Source organism: Cnephaeus nilssonii, assembly GCF_951640355.1.
Source record: "Cnephaeus nilssonii genome assembly, chromosome: 8".
NCBI classification, from domain to species: domain Eukaryota; kingdom Metazoa; phylum Chordata; class Mammalia; order Chiroptera; family Vespertilionidae; genus Cnephaeus; species Cnephaeus nilssonii.
The window spans coordinates 96,857,562-96,883,505 of record NC_137079.1 but is presented as its reverse complement, the minus strand read 5'-3'; the positions used below and the strand labels follow the sequence as shown (position 1 = coordinate 96,883,505).

Genomic DNA, 25,944 nt, shown 5'->3' with positions numbered 1-25,944 from the left:
CGGCCCACACCGCAGCCGCAGCTTTACGCCCCCCCCCCCCCCCTACAGGGTTGGGAGCCCGGGGCTGGGTGGAGCGGGCGGTGCGCACACCCTCCCGGTGCCCAGAGCGTCTGCCTGCTGCACGCCCGCGCGCCCTAGGGGTGTGAGCCTTGCCGGGCGCCCGCGCCGATAGCCGGGCTGGGCGCTGCGCGAGGCTGGGAGCCGGGCAGAGGTGCCCAGGAGAGCCGTGCTGAAGGGGCCACTTCATCGGGGCTGGCTGCTGCTTTGTTGCTAGCCCCCTCAGTCCACTGAATGGTTGAGGAAGCAGCCCCAGTGGCCCTCCAGGAGGGCTGCCCCTCGCCCAGCGCTGCCTTTTCCACATGGAACATGTCCATTGCGTGTGTGGGGGGGAGAAGGAAGAGAAGGCTAAGGAGCATATCCCAAACTCTGGGAGACCAGACATTTGTGCGTAGGATTTGGGAAAGGACAGGTGGATCCTTGTTAGTGCAAGTAGCTCCCCACAACTATATCTCCTGCTGTGGATCAGGCTCTCCTCACTTTGAGGTTACAAAAGAGGGTTTTCCTTTTGGGATCCATTGCCTATGAATCCGGGGAAGAGAAGAGATGATTGTTGGGAGCCAAGAGATCCTTAACATTCCTTGCTTAAGTCAGAATGCCAGCCCCCTCCTGATCACCTCTCCTGGCCTGCACATTGTGGCCTTATTTCTGTTCATGTTTCATGGAACCTTTTGCTTGTGGTGCCACAGATGTAGGGAGTGGTCTGAGTCTTCTCAGAGCCCTAGCTGGGGCTTTGAATCTGGTTAGTCACTGCATCCCACCTGCCCCATTAAGGGAAAGTGGACCTACTGCACAGAAGAGTTACTAGGCAGTGTGAGAGGATTTAGGACCACTTTACCCAAGTACTAGCTTCTGGAAGATGTTTCAGGAATTGGGGTAAGTGTGCTTGGAAGGGCCTTGAGCTGACCACGAGTGGAGTCTCTAAACCTTGATGCCTCTCATCGCTCCAGCTATATCTCCTGAGTTGGTCAGTGACCACAGGGGTAGAAAAGAGTTCTAGAGAAGAAGACCGTATGAACCCTGGACTGAGGGAAGAGATGCCAGAGGTGAAAAGAGACGCATTACCGTCTCTGGGGTCCTCCCCTTTTCCCTCATTGTAGAACTGTAGGAGTGGTTTGCTAGATGTGCTGACCTTACACCCAAGCAGGCACCTCATCCCATCAACTTCACAGCATCTGGCAGTTGATGCCTAGAGTCTCTCTCTCCTTGAGTACTAGATCCTTATCAATCTATTTGGTCAAATTAGAAGTAGTGATTACAGATGATTCCAACACTCAATGTAATCATCATAAGAAGTTAATTCCGCATTTTCTCTCCAACAGAGTGGCCTCATTTAGTAAGCATCTAAAAAAAATTGTTTTTTCTCTCTGGACCCAGAAATAAGTTGTGGTAACTCAGTAGTTTTGACTGTTGATTTTTAAAGACCTGTATGTGTATTGCAGACCTCAATTCATGCCAATTAATAGCTTTTCCTGTTACTGTGCTAAATTGTATAATCTACATGATAAATGGTGTTAGAGAAATTTTTGTGGTCTAGTAAACTTTTGTTGCTTCATAACTTCAGAATGCCTACTGCAAGTGTCTCTTTCATAGCTTCTGTTATTTAAGTTTGCTAGATTTGTTAAATCAATGGATCTTCAGGAAACAATAAGTCTTTCCAGGATGGTTGCCAAGGCTATGCTCGGTTTTTATAGCAGCTGAGGTCACAGAGGACTGCAGCACTGTCTTTTTCAAAAGGAAATCTGGGAAGGAAGAGACGTAATGTAAAGTCTTAAAACCACTGAGATTATCCAGGAAAGCCATTTATTCACATGGATTGTAGACATTGCAGTTTAATTAAGGCAGTGAAGAGAAAAAGTTTTGATTCTGGGAAATAAACTATAGATACAGATTTTAAGATTATGAATATGTAGAAATTAAGGCTAAAAGTGGCTTCAGAATGATAAATATAAGTTCTCCAAGAATAGTGCAGTTATTTTTTTTAATTGGCAGTATGAGTTTTTAAAATGTTTGATCAGAATATTAATATCTGCTTACCAATAATCTGCTTACCACTCTGCTCACAGCAGATGCCAGCAGGTTATTCAACTGGGACCAAACAATCCTCTGTGAAGCAGGCTTCCTTCTGCTCCTTTAAGCCAGCTGGGATGCTTGCCACAAAAACCAAGCCAACTCCATGAAGGAGCTTTTAGATGCAAATTGATTTTTTGGAGTTTTCTTGCTAAGGTAGCTGAAATATGGAATTTTGGCCATGAGACATTGAAATACTTAAGGTATTAATGTTGGCATCAATTCTAGGTGCAAGTATTCTTCATTTGTAAAAGTGTTCTTTTTATGGGTTAATTCACAATATCAGAAAAACCAACTATAATATGAATGTACACCCTCCTCCCCCACTGATCGAAGAGATGATATGAGGCTATTAATTTTTAAAAAATCATTTTCTATCAGATAAAAGTTTTGTGCTGGGACTTTTTAATTTCCCTAAAATTATCTTCTTATTATCTTTAGTCAATAGAACAGTGTTCAAAGTGCTTTATAACAAATTTGTGTTTGTTGTCTAGAGAGTTCTGAAGGTTATTTGATTCTCTCTTTTTGCTTTTTGTACATCCCTAGGAAAGAAATCCTTATTCTAACACACTCTCACTTCTCTTCATGAAAAGCTATCTTGTCAAAGAAACAGAGAGACAAGAAGTAGAACTGTTTAAACACAATGTAGCCTGTGGATTTCTGTGCTTTGTGGCCATGCATAGAAAGGAAGGGATTATACATAATTGCAAAAAGCATTTCTGAACATATGTCACAATGACACAAATAATGAAACCAATAGAAGGATAAGATCTGAATGATGCTTGAATTTGTTCATTTCATTACACAAGTTTAAAAGGGAGCTATTATTTAACAAATAACTAATACTGAGTCCTAACTGGTTTGGCTCAGTGGATAGAGGGTCAGCCTGCGGACTGAAGGGTCCCAGGTTCAATTTCCGTCAAGGGCATGTAACTTGATTGTGGGCGCATCTCCAGTGGGGGGTGTGCAGGAGGCAGCTGACTGATGTTTCTCTCTCATTGATGTTTCTAACTCTCTATCCCTCTCCCTTCCTCTCTGTAAAAAATCAATAAAATATATTTTTTAAAAAACTAATATTGAGCTCTTGAGCGTTCCAATTCTGTAGTAGCTGCTAAATTTTCATCAGATTGTGGCATTTTTTTGCCAATGCATACTTATTAACTTCCCAAGACTCCAGTCCTCATAAGGGTCAGCAAGAGCTTTTCTCACCTATCATCTCAATATTGATAATGGTTGCTTATTCCCTAGACGACAAACTTGGTGTTCAAAGCAAGATTCTAATTCAAGTTGTCAGAAGTCAAGGGCCATCTGTACTCATTTTCTGTTATACCACACTGCCTCCTTCATAGGCTTTGTGGGGACACCTGGACCTCAAATCCTTTCTGTGAGGTTCTCTGTCACCTGCAGTTAGTTTAAAAATGAACAAAGTTAGCTGAGTTATCTGTTCTTTCTTTTTTCCTGGAGTGATAGAGACAAGCCTGACACCTAAAGAACTTGTCCCTTCATCATCCTCTGGGGCTGGGCAGTGTATGGGCTTATCGAGACTGGGAACTGAGAGTCATACTTCTAGCTTGTCAGAGCCCCTTATAGTATGTCCTGCCCACTGCCATTGATACAAGAAGCCTAGGACTGCAAGAATGAGATGCTGTCATAAAGCCTAAATGCAGGTTTTTTTCAAGGTAGGTGAGAGACAGGTTCTCTTGGCTCCCCTAGATCCCTAATCAGTCATCCTTGGTGATAATTCTTAGCTTTTATAACATCATTAAAATTCTCTAGGCATAAACATACCCTTTAGCTTTTGGTGTTTTGTAAGAAGTCTGAACTATTTTTCAAAAGTTAAGGTCTGAGAAAATAAAAATGAGTTTTCTAAAGCTTTCTGCTCCTTTATTTTAAATCCCTACTGCATTTTAATGAAAATTTAATCCATATATTTGATTCTTCTATACTCATATACAAATATTTAGGTAGCTTATGAACTAATTGATGTCCAAGTCTTCTGATGTATTTTATAGTCTTATTTAAAATAACTTATCTTAGACACAAGAATTATATTGCTGCCAAGAATAAACTAACTCAGTGATTTTCATCTTTTTTCATCTCATGGCACACATAAACCAATTACTAAAATTCTGAGGCACACCAAAAATATATTATAAAAAACATATTATAGTTTTTGCTGCCTTCGACAAAAAATAGGTATAATTTTGATTCATTCACACCAGTCAGCTATTATTGTGTTGGCTGTTATCATTCTTTAATTTGACAATCTAAGGGAAAAGAGGTACTAGTGCCCCTGAGTAAATAGTCAGATATTACATGTTTTAAAAACTCTTGCAGCACACCAGTTGAAAATCGCAGAAACTAACTTAAAATACTGGAAAAATTTGAGTTTTGCAAGAAACATGAATTCCAACAAAATTCAGTGAGTTCTTGTCATGTTAAAACAGGTTCATTCAGTCTCAAAGTCAACAGTAGCATCCTTTTATGTGATGTAAATATGAGATTGGGACTTAAATGCACAATAGGATCAAGAATAGAACATAGGCCATAAAAATTTCCTTATCACACTCCAATTGTGGCCCTAGCTGGTTTGGCGTAGTGGATAGAGCATTGGCTGAGGACTGAAGAGTCCCGGGTTTGATTCCGGTCAAGGGCACATGCCCAAGTTGCAGGAGGAGGGCATGCAAGAGGCAGTCGATCAATGATTCTCTCTCATCATTGATGTTTCTATCTCTCTCTTCCTCTCCTTTCATCTCTGAAATCAATAAAAATATTTTTAAAAATCTAACTGTATTCCATGATATCAAAAAGTATAGAATGATACTAGCTGATCCTTTTCATGTATTTCATAGTACCACCTTCTTTTTTTTATTATCACTTTACTGTATAAAAACAGGCCATCCTACTTTGTCAGGATTTATTTTTTTAGCATTTCTTGAAATAGGAGTACATATAAATGTGATCTATATTAATAATAACAAAAAAATTCAAATCAAGTAAATATACAGTTAAAATCAGAGAAGGAGAGCACATCACACATCAGCGTTCTCAACCTTAGCTGCATGTAGAATCATCTGAAACCTTTTAGAAATATGAATGCCCTGGCTGCTTCCCAGAGATTTGGACTGAGTTCAGATGGGGCCTGAAGATCAGCATTTTTAAAGTTCCAGAGATGTTTCAATGGGAAGTCCAGTTTGAAAACCATTGATTTACATAATAATCATATGATAACTCACAGAAGTGTGTGTCTAGTACAAGGCATATTCTAAACCCCTATGAAACATCTTTGCTTAAGTGTGATTGGAATGAGCTTGATGTCTTACAGGTACAGAAATAAAAAGGCCAGTGTATCCAGAGAATGAGGAAAAAAGGTGGTATGAGTTGCTGGTAGGAGGTGTCACAAGTATGGGTTGGGTCAGATTATAAAATCAGATTGGACCTTGTTGCCAAAGCAAAAAGTGTGGATTTGGTTCTATGTGAAATATGAAGCAAAGAATTTTAAGCCAAGGAGTGACAAGACCCAAATAAATTACCACTGTAGTAGTCCAGGTGAGATAGAAACAGTGACATGGACTAGGGTGACAGTGATGGAAATGGAGAGAAAGGGACAGATTTGGAATATGTCTTGGAAGTGGAGACAGCAATGCTGACCCATTGGTTGCTGGAGGTGAGGGATCAAGGGATCCTAGGTTTGTAGTGCCATGGGCTGAGATGGGGACACCTGGAAGATTTGCATGTTGTAATTATGAACAGAACTGTTTTTTTGGAGTGAGATGTTTTCCTTTGGCTAAATTAGGGCACAGATGCCTATTGGACATCTAAAATTACAAGTCAATGAGTTGTATTTCCAAGTATAGATTTAGGAGGAAAGAGATAAATTTGGGGGTGATTGGACTGGATTGGATACTTAGGAAAAGACTATCTCTGTAATAAAGAGCCAGGGTGTAACAACCGATCACAACCAAAGGCTGACCATCCAGAAGTCAGCGCTGAGTTGCCATGGCGACCCAGCGCTGACTACTGGCTGCAGGCCCAGTGACCATGCAGCAATTGCTGAGGGGGCTTTGAATCAGGCCCGGAAAGAGACCTGAAGAGAGAAGCAGGGGCTGATCTGTAGCTTCTGAGGCAGCTTTTGACCAGCACTTGCTCTTTACCTCAGAGCCTGGCCAGCAGCCCTGTGTCCATTTCTCTCCTGGCCTCTACTGGGACTGCTGATAAGCCCCACCTTTATGATCAGGCCCCGTTGATAGGCCCAGAGACGCTGACTGGCATAGAAACTGGCCAATCAGAACCAAATCTGGGTCAACTGTGAGGAGCCAATAGCTGCCTAGAAGGCAGAGCTTTTGATGCTGACTGGCATAGAAACTGACCAATTAGAACCAAATCTGGGTCAACTGTGAGGAACCAATAGCTGCCTAGGAGGTGGAGGTTTTGACACTTGCTGGCATAGAAACTGACCAATTAGAACCAAATTGGCCAGCAGAGGAGGGCAGTTGGGGCGAGATCAGGCTGGCAGGGGAAGGCCATTGGGGGCAAGATCAGGCTGGCAGGGGAGGGCAGTTGGGAATGAAATCAGGCTGGCAGGGGAGGGCAGTTGGGGGCAAGATCAGGCCGGCAGGGGAGGGCAGTTGGGGGTGAGATCAGGCCAGCAGGAGAGGGCAGTTGGGGGCAACTAGGCTGGCAAAGGAGGGCAGTTAGGGGTGATCAGGCAAGCAGAGGCAGTTAGGGGTGATCAGGCAGGCAGGCAGGTGAATGGTTTGGAGCCAGCGGTCCAAGATTGTGAGAGGGATGTCCCCCAAGGGGTCCCCGATTGGAGAGGGTGCAGACTGGGCTGAGGGAACTGCCCCCTCCATGAACGAATTTCGTGCACCGGGCCACTAGTATATTTATAAAAGCCTAGGCAACCATTACGGTGGAACGACCAGAATGACCGATCACTATGATGCGCACTAACCACGAGGGGGCAAACACTCAATGCAGGAACTGCCCCCCTGGTGGTCAGTGTGCTCCAACAGGGGAAGCACCGCTCAGCCAAAAGCCAGGCTCACAGCAAGTGAGCACAGCTGTGGTGGCAGGATTCTCTCCCAAATCCGCAGCAGCACTACTGAGTGGCAGCAGCAGGCACAGCAGGCCAGGATGATTGCGAGCAGCATGGCACCTGGCCCCGATTTGGGCTCCTCACTGGCTGCCAAGACATCTCCCGAGGGGTCCTGGACTGTGAGAGGGCACAAGCCAGGCTGAGGGACTCCTCCCCCCTCCAGTGCAGGAATTTCATGCACCAGGCCTCTAGTCCTATCTAATAAAAGAGCAATATGCAAATTGACCGTACCTCTGCTACACCCACAAGCCACACCTACCAGCCAATCAGGAGCAAATATGCAAATAAACCCAACCAAGATGGCTGCAGCCACAGAGAGCAGGAAGAAGGCTTGGGTTTCCCTGGCAACGGAGGAAGCCAAGCTTTCTGCCTGCCCGTGCTGGCTCAGGCCTCCACTCAATGCTACAAAGTTTCAATGATAGAAGATAAATAAATCCCAACAAAAATTATGGCAGCCACAGAGCTGGAGAGAACAGGAGGCTTGAGTTGCACCCAGAGATGGAGGAAGCCAAGCTTTCCACCTGCCCTGGCTGGCCCAGGCCTCCACTTAAGGCTACAAAGTTTCAATAATCCTATCTAATAAAAGAGTAATATGCAAATTAACCATCACTCCTTTACGCCCACAAGCCACGCCTACAAGCCAATCAGGAGCAAGTATGCAAATTAACCCAACCAAGATGGCTGCGGCCATGGAGAGAGCAGGAGGGAGGCTTGGGTTTCCCCGGCGATGGAGGAAGCCAAGCTTTCCGCACACCCTGGCCGGCCCAGGCCTCCAGTCCAGGCTACAAAGTTTCAATTATAGAAGATAAATAAATCCCAACAGAAATGGCTGCCGCAACGAAGCAAGCAGAAGGCTTGGCTCCGCTCCAGGCTACAAAGTTTCAATTGTAGAAGATAAATAAATAAATCCCAGATACCAAGGCCTCTGCTTCGGTCACCGGGGGGCATGACTGGCCTTCAAACCACCACAGGCCCCTCGCCCAGGCTGCCCCATGCCCCAAGGGAACCCCCACCCTGATCCGGGACACCCTTCAGGGCAAACCAGCTGGCCCCCACCCATGCACCAGGCCTCTATCCTATCTAATAAAAGAGTAATATGCAGATTGACCATCACTCCAACACACAAGATGGCTGCCCCCATGTGGTCAAAGATCCTGCGCCCATGTGGACACAAGATGGCCACCACAAGATGGCCAGCAGGGGAGGGCAGTTGGAAGGGACCAGGCCTGCAAGGAAGGGCAGTTGTGGGTGATCAGACCAGCAGGGGAGGGCAGTTGGGAGGGACCAGGCCTGCAAGGGAGGGCAATTAGGGGTGACCAGGGCTGCAGGGGAGGGCAGTTAGGGGCATACAGGCTGGCAGGGGAGGGCAGTTAGGGGCAAACAGGCTGGCAGGGGAGCAGTAAGGCATCAATCAGGCTGGCATGGGAGTGGTTAGGGGGTGATCAGGCTGGCAGGCAGAAGTGGTTAGGGGCAATCAGGAAGGCAGGCAGGTGAGCAGTTGGGAGCCAGCAATCCTGGATTGTGAGAGGGATATCCAACTGCCCATTTAGGCCCGATCCCACTGGGCCTAAACGAATTTCATGCACTGGGCCTCTAGTATATAGATAAAAGGAATACCCCAAGGATAACTCCTAGGACGTCCTTTATTTACAGCACAATAGTAAGCTGTGAATTACTAGTATATATACAGGGTGGAGTAAAAGTAGGTTTACAGTTGTGAGTATGGGAAACACAGATCTCATTCTTGTATTATTGTGTTATTTTTCATACAAACAACTGTAAACCTACTTCTGTACAACACTGTACTATACACATGGTAAGTTTCTGGGGAATTAGAAAAATACCTATACTGTTACTAAATTCAGTGTTCTTGGGAGATATCTGTAATACTGTCAACTATAAAAAATATACTTTAAAATAATTCAGCATTCTTATGATAGAACAATAGTAGTGCTCTATTGAATAATCTTTTGTGACAGATTTATTATTTATTTGGTAGCTTATAACAGGGTTGAATGAAGGGAAATTTCTCAGTGAAAAATAGATAACAACATTTTATATTTTCGTGTTGGCAAGGAACATAACTTAAATTTTGCCTAAGCTCTCTGCAAATATACTGGCTAACCCTTGGAATTAACACAATTTCCTCCTGAAACTAGAATAAAGAATGATGTTCATTGGCTGCTGGTGGTAGGTTACTCTGAATAAGAAACACAAACCTTGTTAGCTAGATTTCCCTAAGAAGTTTATTTGGTTCAATTTTTGCCAGTCACAAATTTTTTCATTTTGACTTGGAGTCTATGAAATTAATATACACACCTCCTTTGTGCTTTTTATATCTTATATTGAACAAAACAACTTATACAGAAAAACATTGCTTAGAGACCTTGTATTTTTCTGGGAGTTCATCTAACAGTGTATTTCTATTCTGCCCTTTTGCAAGTTTAGTGACATTGCAAAATGAAAACAAAAGTATTTTGAAAGCACTATTTCTGAGCTTTTTTTTTTTCCAGATCTTTAAATGTTTAGTCCTAAAACAGTCAAGTGATAAACATTTTTGTCATGTTTGTAGTTAATCAATAAGTATTTATTGAGCTATGAAAAAACATCCTTGTCAAAACATGTTGGGACTATAGTACAGGATATTAATTTAGTATTGTGGTTTTATCCTGACAAAGGACACAAATTTTATTATTCTGCATAAATCACTTAACTCGTCTATGTAACTAAAAATAGAGCACTTCCAGAAATTTCAAAGGACACTATAGAATGTGTCATGACTACATAATATTGTATTTGCAAATCTGCTGTGTCAAGCCATCTTACATTCTCAGGCAAAATATTTCTTTAGTAACATTTTTATCTCAAACAAAAATTTCAGAATTCTATGGTTCATTTATTTGGTGTGATACATGATGTTTCATCTATTTGCCATTATGGTATAATGTGTTTGTTGAATTGAATACTTCTTTCTCCTTTTGATACAGGAAATTAAATGAACAATAGAGATAATGGTTCTGCAACATCCTGAAAATTAATATATTTACTAGAAATGACATTAAATTGGATTGTTTTATCATATGCTGCTTATCTTCTCTCCAACTGGATAAAATGGAAACATTTCCAGGTTCAGAAAGTGCTTTCTAAATTTGATACTTATCATTAGGATAATATCCTAAAAATACAAATATTTGATTGAATATCTGGGAGGTGTAACAGTGTCAGTTATACTAAAGTACCGCTGCATGAAAATGCAAGGGTTGTCACAGTGAAGTCACAGAGATGGCAGGATAGTGCTTCCCTCTTGCCTGACATTGAGTTGTATTGATCACAGAACTCTCCAAAACCAAAGATGGATTGCACTTTCCTAGCCACAAATTCTCGCCAAAGTCTTGTAATAAATTACATATTTATTTTAGTTCCCAGAAACATTTCATAAGCAATAGACATAAAAGAGGAGCAATTGTTAGAGTGAAAATAAACCAAACAAAAGCTTTTACATATTTCAACCATTGTCTTATTTTATTCTTTCCAGGAAGAAAGAAGAGAAACTTTGCGCTAAGTGTTTGATTTCTAGCTCTTAAATCTCAATCAAAGCAATAATGATAAAAGAAAAAATGCACTCATAATCCTTTAGAGTAGCACTATAATGGTGGAAGAGGGATTGAAGCTATTTGAGATAGTATCATATGTATACAATTATAACTGTGTAATGATAATTAGTATCTGTGAAATTATCATCAATTCAGTCATAATGTTGATATAAATATTTGCCATAGCTATGGCTATATTGTTAGGACCATAGAATGCCCTGTGTAGTAAATGCATATTGTTTTACTTTTGGTTCATACAACCATGTAGAGGAGAGTGGGGTTAGTGGCATTGGGCATGATGGAAGATTACAGACATGGCATCATGATCTACTAGTTAAGAGCATCTACTGGACCCAAGACTACATGGGTTTGAATCCTGCCTCCACCACTTAAGCAGTGGGTCCTTGGGCAACATAATTAATCTCAATGTTTCTTTTTCCTCATCTTTAAAAAGGAGGATAAGCATAGTACTTAACTTATAGGGTTGCTATGAGGATTAAATGAGTTAATATTTTTAAAGCATTTGGCATCGTGTCTGGCCCATAATAAACACTGGATAAGAGTTTATTTAAAAACAAACAAACAAACAAACAACAGTGGAGAATAAAGCAGAAAAGACATATTTCCTGGTAAAACAATGCTTTTAACTCCAGCCTTAAATCACCCACCTTCTTCAAACCTGGATTCATCTGCCTTGTTCTCATATCTTATGAACCCATTTTAGAGCCCATGTTCAGGGATTTCCAAGTGCTCAGACAGTAACCTCACTCTCTTCGCTCTGACTGGGATAAAAAAAAAAATCAAATACTTCATATGGTGTTAGCATGGTTGGCAGCATCTTGTGTAAATACATTAGCATTATAGCATGAATCATTCATTATACTAACATTTCATCTTTCTAAAAGGTCATCAATTATGATTTGTTCATCAAAATCACCATCATCTTTAGAGCTGTGCAACCAAAAATCTATTCCCATGCCCTTGGCCTAAATGGGATTTGATGTAGACCTAATTAAAATGATAGAATTTGGACTAATCTCTAGGCCCCATTTAGCTTAAAGATCAATCCTATATAATAAAAGCCTAATATGATAAGTGTCCGGTCGTCCAGTTGTCCATTCAACCAATCAAAGCGTAATATGCTAATGATATGATAAGGCCGCTCAACTGCTTGCTATGATGTGAACTGACCACCAGGGGGCAGACAGTCGACCGGTCAACCAGTTGCTATGACTGTGCATTGACCACCGGGGGGCAGACGCTCCAACCAGTGGGTTAGCTTGCTCCTGGGGTCCAGTCGAGATCGCGACTGAGCAAGACAGGCTGGACATGCCCTGGAGCCCTCCTGTGGTCCCTCCTGGATCCAATTGTGCACCAATGGGGTCCCTTGGCCTGGCCAGCACCCTCTCACAATCTGGGACCCCTCAGGGGATGTCAGAGAGCTGGTTTTGGTGCAGTCCCACAGGCTAGGCCAAGGGACTCCACTGGTGCACGAATTCGTGCACCGGGTCTCTAGTGAGTCTATAAAACAAGGCCATGCATCCAAAGGAAACTAAATGTCCTAAGTCTTTTACTAGTAGTATCCTTTCTGTGTGCATTTTATAGGACGTTCTGACAGAGAAAGGTAAGAACCTCAGAAATATACCTACCAGTGTCGTTCCCCATGCAGCTTTGTTTACCTAGCCTTTATCAACAGCAGCAACTTATAACTGGTACTTTCTTTTATTTACTAGTAGAACTACATCTGCAGAATTGGAGAAGAAAGAAGGAAGGGGGAAAAGCTAGGAGTCCAGGACCTGCAAAAACCTATAGCATCTCAACAGTCTTTGGGCTATACCACACTCAGACAGGGCTCAGAAGGGTCCTGCACTTGGTTTAATGCTCTGTTGTTACCATCTTGATTTCTATATATATAAAAGCCTAAGTGACTGTTACAACCGGTCAACTGGTGGCTACGATGTGCACTGAACACCAGAGGGCAATGCTCAATGCAGGAGCTGCCCCCTGGTGGTCAGTGCACTCGCACAGCCAACCTCCCATGGCCGACCAACCTCCTGTGGCTCCTACCCCTGGCCGGCCAGCCCCAGTCAGGGTGGCTGGCCAACCTCCCGGCCCCAATTGGCCTGATCAGGACTGAGCAAGATGGGTTCCGATCGCTGGCCAGGCTGAGTGACCCCACCTGTGCACAAATTTGTGCACTGGGCTTCTAGTTATTAATAATTATTAAATGGAGGGCTCATATTTTTTATTTTGTTCTAGGCCTAGAAAATGATATAGCTGGGCCTTCATCCAGCCTCTTGTAGAATCGTGCCTTGATTTGTAAGTTCACTTTCATTGGTTAATTAAGTAAGATAAAAGTAATGTGAAAAGCAGTGATGGGCAACCTTTTGAGCTTGGTGTGTCAAACTTTGCCAAAAAACTGAGCATAACTCGGGTAGTGTGTCACTTTGAGGAAAAAACATTATTTCACAAATGTTTCATCCTCAGGAGCAGCAAATGTTTCATCCTCGGCATGTGGCCGCCTCAGCAGCCGCGTGTCATCAGAAATGGCTACGTGTGTCAGTGCTAACACACGTGTCATAGGTTCGCCATTACTGGTGTAAAGTCACAGGATATTAGATCTGAAAGGGACCTTGAGCATCTACAATGTACAATTCACGTTCTCTGTGTCCCTTGCTCTTGGGGAAGGTGATCCCCTAAGAGAGAAAGTGTGTTTGTTTTATTGTATTGTTTATTGATTTTGACAGCAACTTTATGAAATAAGGCAATAACACTACTACTGCTGTTTACAGAGCTATAATGACTATATTTTTGTTATTACATATATTGAAGCAAATATTTTCTTTCTTTTTTCAAGTATTGCAGTGCTTACATATAATAGGAAATTGGGACAAATTACAATTTTTGGAAGGCTAGATTTTCAGATTCAAGGCTTGTTTTGAGAACTTAATTAAGCTGTTTCTTAATTAAAAATTTATTTGCAATAGGCATAATAGATTAATTTTATTAAACAACTGCTATTAAAATCATTAAGGATATTTCCTGTGTAGGCTTTACCTAGGGGTACTTACTCAGAAAAGGAAATTAGAAGTAGTAATAAAACCTATTATTTATCACCAGGGATTTCCAGTACATATCTGCCAACATTTTATTTTGTTATTACATCCATCTCTTTTGGTGAAGAACACAAAAGCTGACCAGAGATTAGTCTCAGAAATTACATAGATTAAATATCCCTTTGCTAATGGAAGTTGTGCATAGATATCCTCATTTAATAATGTAAAAAAAGACATTTTCCTTTGTTTGAAAGTTAAGTTCATTATTTAATGCAAAGTTTTTTCTGGGTAATTAAATAAAAAGAGCATATGAATTGTTATTTGTTTTTAAGCTACTTCAAACAAGAATGTATTTGTAGTTCTGAATAGTAACACAAATGAGTAGGCAGATTCTGTCCCTCATCAGCAGATTCTAGGCCATATTGTAAGAAAGTAGACCTGCCTGACAGCAATGCCCTGGCACCCAGGTGGACACTGATGGTAGTCCATATAGAAAAAGAAACAAGAGACAGTGGCTTGGTGAACCCATTCTGTGTGCTTAGCTCTGAACACAGAAGAAGTATGAGATATGTAAACAGCTTTAATCAAAGAGCCCTATCAACTTCTACTTTATAGATAGTAAATTTGTAGGAGTAAATTAATCCTTAATGGTACAGTCATCAGAATTCAGAAATTCAAATTCTAGGTATCACTCTGTGTGCCAGGCCAGCACAGCCAAGTGTTCGGTGAGTCTGAGGCGGGAAGGGGTATGGCGAAGGATTAAAGAAAAGACAGACAAAGAGAATAAACTGGGGCTCGGTGGATCTCCTGTGCCTGGCTGAGGCCACAGAGAGAGATCCAGAAGGCAAGTTGATGCTTTATTTTATAGCCAGAGGTAAACAAGGTCGTGGTCACCATAGTTACAATGTTCTTGTGAGTTTCACTTGTTTTGGCAGCACTTGCTGCACCTCCCACAGCCCATTAGCTACCCAGATAGGATCTAGGGAGCTTCATAAGGTCAAGCTTAATTATGCTAAGAGGGCTGTGCCCTCTAAGCTGGAACTTGTTTGTGGCTTTGCCAACAGGTCAGTCCAAGGCTTAATCCTATAGCCCTTCCTACAACTCTGGACATGGTCTCTTATATCAATAGTCAAATATAGTGAATTCCTCATGTATCTGTATTTGTGCTTAGGTCATAATCTCCTGCAGGGAAAGGATGTCTTATTCACTGTGGACAGTCCAATTGCCCTAGCATAGAAGTTGAGATACAGAAGGTGCACGATGAATGCTTGTTGAGCAAATGAATTAATGATTGTTATAATATGAACAGCTACCCTGCATTAGTCCCTATCATATGCTAGGCATTGTACTAAGGATTTAACACATTTTTCTCATTTGATGGCCAAACTTCAGGACAAGCACTACCAGGGTCACTGTTAGCACACAGAGCAGCTTGCTTTTGTTTAGAAAAAAGGCTTCCTCTCGAGGCTCATGAACAAAAAAACAATTAGAAAACAGTTCTCCCCTCTAAGAAAATGCAGCCCCAGGGGGTGTGGTTGGGTTAGTGAACCCTAGGCTGAATTTCAACCTCCATGCCCCTTTTTGGCTTCTTGCTGTGCTGGCCACAGCCTACATAATTGTACATAGTGATTCTGGGTATCAATACCATCCCCACTTAATGTATGAGGAAACCAAGGCGTAGGTTAAGTAACTTGTTCGAAGCACACAACTACTACTTGTAGCTGTGTAAATTTGTGAGTGTCATAATTCACATTTCTTGCAAGAACTGTGAGATCCTTATGATTCTGGGATCCATACCATAATCCCCGTCTAGCACTTAGAAATGGGTAACTGTTCATGGTGTCATAGTGACAATGTGGAACCATTTCAGAACTCTGTGCCTAGTATTGCCCCAAAGTTACCAAGAGGTGTAATCGATGGAAGCTGACCAGTATTTTGGCATTCCAGGGTCCCCATGATAATAATCATGTTGATTGATGATGATCATGAATGTTTGTGTAACACTTTACAGTTAAGTATTTTTCCATTAAGGGAAATAACAGTGGCTTATAATCAGTAGGTTCTCACAGAAGTCCTTTGAGGTAAGCAGAGAAGGTGCTATGACCAAATATAGCAGGCTAATTTTTAAGTTGATAATTTTGTATGGCCTGAGAATCTAATCCAATAAAAGGGTAATATGCAAATTAACCATCACTTTATCACAAAGATAGCGGCCGGGGCGGGACGCTGGTGTTGTCGCCCCGGTGACAAGGCCAGCATCTGGCACCCTGGCCGTGGAGGGAGGGAGGGCGTCTGGGCAGGGAGCATGCCCCCAGCCCAGCGGACACAATGCAGGGGGGGCCTCTGTGCATGAGCTTCAGAGGAAACACCTTTTCGGACCGCTCATTGGCTCAGCTCCCTGTATGCAGCCACTCGCAGTGTTCTTGGTAACTTGGGTAATAAGAATCCAAGAAGGTGATCTAGGGTTTTTCCACCTCACTCCTGGAGGAAAAACTAAGGTCTGCTGCTGGAGGGGCTAAGAAATGTCATATCCTGCCCTAGCTGGGTTTGCTCAGTGGATAGAACCGTGGCCTGCCGACCGCAGGGTTCAGGTTCGATTCTGATCAAGGGCATGTACTTAGGTTGCAGGTTCCTCCCTGGCCGGGGCCCAGGTCAGGGCTCATGCAGGAGGCAACCAATCGAAGTGTCCCTCTCACATTGATGTTTCTCTCTGTCTTTCCCTCTCTCTTCCAAGCTCTCTAAAAATCAATGGAAACATATCCTCAAGTGACCAGGCCTTCAGGGGGCCATGACGGGTGATCAGGCTGGCAGGGAGCAGTTGGGTGCGACCAGGTCAGCAGGGGGGGGCAGTTCAGGGTGACCAGGCTGTCAGAGGAGCAGTAAGAGGTGACCAGGCCAGCAGCGGGGGCAGTTATTAGAGACCAGGCTGGCAGAGGGGGGCAGTTTGGGGTGACCTTGGGGTGACCAGGCCAGCAGAGGGGCAGTGAGGGGTGACCAGGCTGGCGGGGGGGGGGGAGCAGTTAGGAGCGACCAGGCTGGGAGGGAGGGGGCAGTTAGGGGCAACCAGGCTGGCAGAGGGGCAGTTAGGGGTGATCAGGCCAGCACTCAGAGGCAGTGAGGGGCAACCAGGCCATCATGGGGGGCAGTTAGGGGCAACCAGGCAGGCAGGCAGGTGAGTGGTTAGGAGCCAGCGTTGAGGATTGTGAGAGGGATGTCCAACTGCCGGTTTAGGCCCGACATCCCCCAAGGGGTCACAGATTGGAGAGGGTGAAGCTGGTCTGAGGAGACGCCCCCATGCTTGAATTTCGTGCACCTGGCCTCTAGTTTTTTCATAATTGTTTGTATTTCTGTAGGATCAGTTGTTACTTCACCTCTTTTATTTCTGACTTTGTTTATTTGGGTCCTCTCTCTTTGCTTCTTGGTGAGCGTGGCCAGAGGTTCATCAATCTTGTTTATCCTTTCAAAGAACCAGTTCTTGGTTTTGTAAATTTTGTTTTGGTCTCTATGTCATCTATTTCTGCTCTGATCTTTATTGTTTCCTTCCTTCTGCTTATGCTGGGCATTTCTTATTGCTCTCTTTCTAACTCTTTGAGTTGTAGGGTTAGATAATTTATTACCATTTTTTCCTTGTTTTTTGAGGTAGGCCTGTAGAGCTATGAATTTCCCTCTCAAGACTGCTTTCACTGTGTCGCATGGATTTTGGATTGTTGTGTTTTCATTGTCATTTGTTGCCATGATGCTTTTCATTTCTTCTTTAATCTCTTTGGTAACCCAATCATTGTTTAATAGCATGCTATTTAGTCTCCAGGTGTTTGATTTTTAATTGTTTTTATTGTTGTTGATTTTTAATTTTATGCCATTGTGATCTGAGAAGATGCTTGATATGATTTCTATCTTCTTGAATTTGAAGAGATTTTGTCTGTGTCCCAATATATGATCTATCTTTGAAAACGACCCATGTGCACTTGAGAAGAATGTATATTCTGTGGCTTTTGGGTGAAATGTTCTGAAGATGTAAATTAATTGTAACTGATCTAGTGAGTCATTTAGGATTGCTGTTTCTTTGCTGATTTTTTGTTGAGAGGATTTGTCCAGTGATGTCAGTGGGGTATTAAAGTCCCCTACTATGACTGTATTGCTGTTGATCTCTCCCTTCATATCCTCTAGAAGTATTTTTAAGTATTTGGGTGCTCCTGTATTGGGTGCATATATGTTTACCAGAGTTATATCTTCTTGTTGAATTGCTCCCATTAGTATTATGAAGTGGCCTTCCTTATCTCTTGTTATGGCCTTTACTTTGAGGTCTAATTTGTCAGATATAAGTATTGCTACCCCAGTTTTTTTTCATTTCCTTTCGCCAGAAAAACCTTTTTCCATCCCTTCACCATCAATCTGTGTGAGTCCTTTTTTCTGAGGTGGGTTTCCTGTAGACAGCAGAAATATGGGTCATGTTTTCTTATCCACTTAGCTACCCTATGTCTTTTGATTGGGGCATTTAATCCATTTACATTTAAAGTTATTATTGATAGGTACTGTTGGTCACCAATTTTATTCTTTATGCCTGTGTTCCTTCTTCCCTTCCTATTTCTTCTTTTTACAGCAGACCCTTTAGCATTTCTTGCATTGCTGGTTTGGTCATAATAAACTCCCTTAGTCCTTTTCTGTCTGTGAAGCTCCTAATTTCACCCTCAAGTTTGATTGACAGTCTTGCTGGGTACAGCATTCTTGAATACAGACCCTTCCTTTGCATGACTTTGTATATTTCATTCCATTCTTTTCTGGTCTGATGTGTTTCTGTTGAGAATGCAGTTGATAGTCTAATGGGAGATTCCCTGTAGGTAACTTTCTGTCTCTCTCTGGCAGCCTTTAAGATTCTTACTTTGTCGTTGGTGTTTTCCAATTTAATTATAATGTGTCTTGGTGTCAGTCTTTTCGGGTTCATCTTGCTTGGGACTCTGTGAGCTTCTTGGAATTGTGTGAGTTTTTTCTTCCTGATATCAGGGACGTTTTCTGTCAATATTTCTTCAAACAGGTTTTCTATTCCTTGATCAGTTTCCTCTTCTTCTGGCACCCATATTATGCAGATTTTTTGTTTTTGTTTAGTGTTGTCCCAAAGTTCCCTGAGGCTCTTCCCTTGTTTTTAAGTTTTATTTTCTAGATGCTGCTCTGCTTGGGTATTTTTTTCTACCTTGTCTTCTAGCTCACTGATGTGGTCCTCTGCTTCTTCTAGTCTATTGTTGATGCTTTCTATTGAGTTCTTTATTGCAGTGATGTCATTTTTCATTTCTTCTTGGTTCTTCTTCATTTCCTCCTGGTTCTGAGACATATTGTTGAATTTGTCTACCATCCTTTTCAGCGACCTTATGACTATTGCTCTGAATTCTTTCTCTGACATATTGCTTGCCTCCATTTCATTTACTTCCTTTTCTGGTGATTCCTCCTTTTCTTTCGTATGCAGGCTGTTTATTTGTCTTCCCATGATAGTTCCTTTCAGGGTGTATGGTTATGTAGCTCTCTCTCTCTCCTGCGTTGACTTAAAGGCACAGAATACAACATGACAAGACACAACGCACAGGCCACCAAACACAAATGTATTCACAATACTAATAACACCAAATAAAGGTGACCACCAAAGAAAAGAGAATTAGAGGATAGAAAAGAGTGCAAAAATGATACTGAGAAAAGGAAAAAATGTAAGAAAGAAAAGAAAGAGAAGAAAAAAGATGGGGAAAATATATGTATATGGGGAGAAAACTTCAAAAAAAAACAACTACCTTATTTTCTGGCATATAAGACGACTTTTTAACCCAGGAAAATCTTCTCAAAAGTCGGGGGTCGTCCTATACGCCGGGTGTCGTCGTATAGGGCAGGTGCTGAAACTTCTGAGCCGGACTGGAGAATCTGTGGTCGCCACATACGGTGGGGGGAGCTCAAAAATGGCCGCACTCCATTCATTTCAATGGAGCCAGATGGAGACTGCAAGTGTCTCCAGTCGGCTCCTTTTTGTGCCGTATATGGTCTCCATCCGGCTCCATTGAAATGAATGCTGTGCAGCAGGGTGCTCGCTGCATACGGCAGGGATGCGGCCGTGGCCATTTTTGAGCTCCCCCACACCGTATGCAGCGACCGTATGAAAGCAGTAAGGGCGGCGCTGTACAAGTACGGTAGAAGAAAATCCACTCACCAGGATTCCTGGAAATATGTGACTTAATGCGGTCCTGATGACAAGGTGAGGGGGCGCCTCACCGGGAAGGTGTAAGTGAAGGGTGGAGCAAGCTGCAGGCATCCGGGACGCCCAAGGTATGGAAAAAAGAGATAGAGCTGTGCCCAGAAAAACATGCCTCTTTCACCTGTCTGGCCTGCCCTTGTATCCTATTATGTACCTCCTTCTCTGCCTCTCAGATCTCGCTCCTGAGGACTGCAGTGAATTGGCATTGCTAACTCTCTATTGTTTGTTAGCTTCCTCTTATCATCATTAGTTCCAGTTTGGTTGACAGCTTAGAAAACAAACAGCATGGCAGCTCCCATGGGTTTATTGTCTTATCCTTCCTTTCAGCTTTAGAGTGAATTAGGAAAAGTTTAATCCACTTGCACTGTTTTATGTTTACATGTTTGATGACAAACAGCCTTATGTTTATAAGTGACAGTTTTCCTGCTAAGTACCTGCATGTCCTAAGCATTTGAATTAAAATTACCATATTGAAATCAAATCTGATGTTCTTTTAATTTTTATTTGGTGTGCGTTGGAAGAGGGGTAGTCTTATACGGCGAGTATATCCCAAACTCTATATTTTAACTGGTAAAGTTGGGGGTCATCTTATATGCCCAGTCGTCTTATACACCAGAAAATACGGTAATCCAAAAAATGGAAACAACAAACACCCAGAGATGAATGCAAACAACAATTAATCTAAAAAATTCAAACAACCAAACAACAAACACCCAAATGAATCTGAGGAGCAGAGCTTATTTCCAGAAGGTAAGGTCAAGGAATTGAATGAATGGGGAAATAGCCACAATTAAGTATAGAGGAGGCATAAAGAGAATGAGTATATAAGAAGAAAAGTAAAACAAAATACAAAAAGAAATATATATATATGTCTTCTTATTTTGGCAGCTTCCCTGTGTTTGTTCTATTAATTAGGTAGAGCTTCCACATCTTCCAGGGTTGGTAGAGTGACCTAATGTAGTAGGTTTCCTGTAGGGTCCAATGGCACAGCCCCCTGGTCACCCAAGCTAGGCACTTGATGTGTGACCCCAATGTGGCTGTATATACCTTCCTCTTGATTGATGTTGGAAGGTCAATGGGAAGGATTTACCCCCAGCCTGATCAGCTGCAGGGACTTGCTGCAACCACTGACCTTAAACTACCGTGGGGATCAGCTGTGCAGAGGCCCATCCCACAGAGCAGGACTTACTTCAGTGTTGTTTGGTTGTTTGAATTTTTTAGATTAATTGTTGTTTGCATTACTTCAGTGGGCACTAAGTCTGCCACTTGAGTATGTTGCTTATGGAGGTGGTTGGGAAATGTTTCAACATTGTCTGAAACTGTTCACCAGGTGTGCTGGCTCTGGGGCCTCCTGGAAGGTGCAGGCCAAAATCAGTCACTGCCTGTGTTCTGCCTGGGGCTACCCAGCATGAGCTACATAGCAATCTTGTAGTTCATGGCTGATACTTGTGCTGGGCTTGGAAATGTCCAGGAAAGGCAAAGCTGTGAACCAAGGTGAGCTGTTACTTGTGCTGGGACTGGAGCCACTTAGCATGAGGTATAGATCACACTGGGGCCAGATGCTGCTTGTTCGAGAGATTTTAGGAAAATCGAAGTATGAGTCAAGACAAGCCATTTGTATGGAAAAGCCACTGGGTGGGCCTGAAAGTTGGGCGGGGTGAGGCCTAAAGGAATCTCTAGGTTGGGGTGAACTGTGTGAGCCAGATGGATGGAGACTCAGATATGGCTCCATCCTGCCAATTCTGTGGGACAATGGTTTCTGCCAGCACTTCTGTTTGGGAGAAAGCTGACCCTTCAGCTCTTGCCCTGATGCTGGACAGTTCAGTTCCTCCTCATATGTCTCTTGTGCCTTTTAGGCTGGAGCTCGGAGAGAGTGAGTCCGAGTAAGTCCATGCATGAACTCTTTAAGAGGAACTTTCTGGGACTCCTTCAATCTCCCTCTGACTCAATGCCCTCTGGTTTTTACAGCCAGAAGTTACGGGGACTTCTCTTACTGACACTGCAACTCTGGGATGGGGGACCTGGTGTGGGGATGGAATCCCTTGCTCCTTAGAGGGGATCTCCACAACCAAAATATTCCTCCAAATTTATATCCACCACACATGTGTGTAGGACCAGCTCATTCTGTGTCTCTGCTCCTCATACCAGCCTTTATGTGGCTTCTCCTTTAATTCTCTGATTGAAGGACTTCCATTCAGCTAGATGTCAGGTAGTTATAAATGATTGTTCTGTAGTTTAGTTTTATTTTTAGTGATAAATTTGAGATTACAGTCCAATTCCACATCATACTAAGTGACTTGGGATTACAGTTGAATTCATTTTTGGTCACCAAATCATTAGCAAAATGTCCATATCTGAAATTAGTCTAGATAGAATACAAACTTCTTGAGGGAAATGGCACCTTTTCTTCAAGAGCAAAGCCTTTCCCATAAGATATGTTTATAAGTGTTTGTTGACAGCCTGAATTACTGTCTCAGGACATTAAAGGAATATGATCACTCCCTCTGAAGTGTTGAGTTTACCTCTGGTGGCCCCAAACCCTGCCTGTCCTACTATAATCCCACCTTTATGTGTTTGGCACACTTGTCAGCTTTTTGGAGTTGACCAAGATAATCTTTCCCTGTCCTCTGGCTTCTTTCCAAGGTATAATTTTATAGCTAAAGAAAACTAACACTGCTACTGTTATCACAGGTTAGGGTGGGGAAAATATAGAAAGCATAGTTGTAATTTAAATATGAATTTTTCATCCATTTAAGATGAAAATGTTCCCTTTTGACCATTTTCTAAAATTACAGAGCTAGAGGAATTAAAAAAAAAATTCCAAGCTATATTACTTTTTTTTTCTTAGAGACTTCAAGTTCTCATTGACTTAATTTACTCAACAAATATTTATTCAGTACATGTTATGCCAAACACTGTCCCAGCAACTGAGGATTCAGTGGTATACAAAACAGAAAAAACCAATGCTCTTATTGGGCTTCCATTTGAATGGGGAGACAGATAATACTAAAAAAGTACATGATATGTGTTATAAATAACACATTATGAAGAAAAACAAACAGTGAGAAGAAGCTTGAGAAAGAAAAAGAGATCTATTTTGGATCTGATGGTCAGAGAGGTGGCATTAGAGTGGAGACTCTCAGAGATCTGGGACAAAGAGAGGAAGAATAGGGTGTGGATGAGTCCTAAAGCAGCAGCACATGGGTGTGTTTGAGGAAAGCCAAGGATGCTGGTAGTGCTTAGAGTACAGTGACTGAGCAGAAGAGTGGTAGGAAAAGGGGTTGACAGATAGTCTGGTCCTCTCTAGCCTATGGCATGGGAAGGAGCTCCAATATATTCTTGGCTATGATTTCCTATGAACAGTTATCTGGTTTACGATGGAAATGTTGAAAATAAAAGACAATAGAGGCCAAGAGTAGAAGCAGAGGGACTTTACTGAGGCCTCCCTAAAGTATCAAATTTAGTTCATGTCTCAGTTATAAAAATAACTACTTAGTTGCTAGTCATATAAGGGCCTTTTGCTTAATTCAAAGGAGAGAGAAAATAACCTCTGGCCCTCAGCTTTTTTTCACAAATGGGAGCAATTAGCTAGATTAATCCATCCATTCAAAACTTTTATTTAATAACTAGTGGCCCAGTGCACAAAATTCGTTCACATTAAAAGAGAATTAATTAGAGGAAATATTTTAATATTGCTATTTGCCCTTTCTCTATAATAGAAGTGTCAGAGATGAAAGAAAATTAGTAAAATGTATATGAAAATCTCCCGACTGTCAGAGACTTGGGCACACCACAGGACCTAGAGTCAAGTTCCTGCTCACCACCCACATGCGCTTCGAAAATGCAGGAGACCCAGACCCAGCCGGCCCCACCCCCATAGGGTGAGACCCAGACCTGGCCGTCCCCACCCCTGTCAAGCCCCTCTGGGTGTGGGGCACAGTCTCAGGTCCCCCGGTCTGGCACTGGGGTGGGGGGGCACGGCCTGAGGTCCCCTGTCAAGCCCTGTGAGGCAGGGGGTGCGGCCTGAGGTCTCCAGGCCCAGCGCTGGGGCGGGAGGCATAGCCTGAGGTCCCCCTGTCAAGCCCCACAGGGCGGGGGGCATGGCCTGAGGTCCCTCGCCCCAGCCAGGCGCCATGCAGCCTCAGGTCCCTGCTGTTCGGTCGTGACATTACAGCATCCTGACTAATTTGTATATTCCTCTATTATATAGTTATATATTTCAGATACCGTGCTATGCTATACACTGATGAAAAAGACCCTAAGTTTTACCCTCAAAGACTTATGGAAAGTGCAGTAGTGGAAGAATATACAAGATGTAGAGGTAGATAAGAGGATGGAGTGATGAAGTTGACCTAACTTCATAGAAGAGATTACCCTAAATTGGACCTTAAAGGAGAGAAATTATATCCTAAGGAGGAGGAAGAGCAAGCACATGTAAACAGAGAAACATGAAGCATCATGGATAATTATTTGATACGAGAGGCCCAGTGCATGAAATTTGTGCACGGGGGGCAGGGGGTGTCCCTCAGCCCAGCCTGCACTCTCTCCAATCTGGGACATCCCTCTCACAATCCAGGACTGCTGGCTCCCAACTGCTTGCCTGCCTGCCTTCCTGATTGCCCCTAACCGCTTCTGCCTGCCAGCCTGATCACCCCCTGACCACTTCCCTGCCAGCCTGATTGATGCCTAACTGCTCCCCTGACAGCCTGTTTGCCCCCAACTGCCCTTCCCTGCAGGCTCGGTTGCCCCCAACTTCCCTCCTCTGCCGGCCTGGTCACCCCTAACTGCCCTTCCCTGCAGGCTTGATCGCCCCCAACTGCCCTCCCTTGCAGGCCTTGTCCCTCCCAACTGCCCTCCCCTGCTGGCCATCTTGTGTCCACATGGGGGCAGCCATCTTGTGTGTTGGAGTGATGGTCAATTTGCTCAAGAAGGAGAATGGGCGAAGAAAGGCTGGCAAGGTGAGCAGAGACCAGATAATGAACTTGTGGACCTCATCCATGACTTACGGTGCTATCTCAGATAGTCTGTAAATACTTTTTTAGTTCTAGGACAGTGGTTCTCAACCTTTCTAATGCTGCGACCCTTTAATACAGTTCCTCATGTTGTGGTGACCCCCAACCATAAAATTATTTTCGTTGCTACTTCATAACTGTAATTTTGCTACAGTTATGAATCGTAATGTAAATATCTGTGTTTTCTGATGGTCTTAGGCGACGCTGCTAGCAATTCTCAACCTGTGGGTCGCGACCCACAGGTTGAGAACCGCTGCTATAGATATTTACATTAAAAACACAGATATTTACAAAAAACACAGATATTTACATTACGATTCATTAACAGTAGCAAAATTACAGTTATGAAGTAGCAACAAAAATAATTTTATGGTTGGGGGTCACCACAACATGAGGAACTGTATTAAAGGGCCGCGGCATTAGAAAGGTTGAGAACCACTGTTCTAGGACTTTATGATTACACTAGAGGCCCAGTGCATGATTGAATCATGCACGTGTAGGGTCCCCTACACGCTTTCGCTTTTCGCGGTGGAGCTGGGTGCCTGTCTGCTGGTGCACCAGGCCTTTCAGAAGCCTCCGGCATGGCAGAGGCTTCTGAAAGGCCTGGTGCCGGAGCAGACAGGCACCCAGCTCTCCCACTTTTGATGGTCTGCGGCCGCTGAGGGGGACTACCCTGCTGTTGAGAGGCTCAGGGGGCGGGACTCCCGCCCCCTGCGCCTCTCAACGGCCGCTGAGGGGGGCTGCCGCGGACACCTGGCTACCCTGCCGTTCAGTGGCACAGCTGGGTGTCCGCGGCAGGCCCCCTCAGCGGCCAGGGATCTGGCTGTTG

The 25,944-nt window shown here is 43.2% G+C and overlaps 1 protein-coding gene across 1 annotated transcript in view; it reads left to right on the top strand.

The window, feature by feature from the left end:
• STARD13 (StAR related lipid transfer domain containing 13) overlaps positions 1-25,944 on the top strand; it is a 260,445-nt gene that overhangs the window by 353 nt on the left and 234,148 nt on the right. The gene's annotated exons all lie outside the window — the stretch shown is intronic.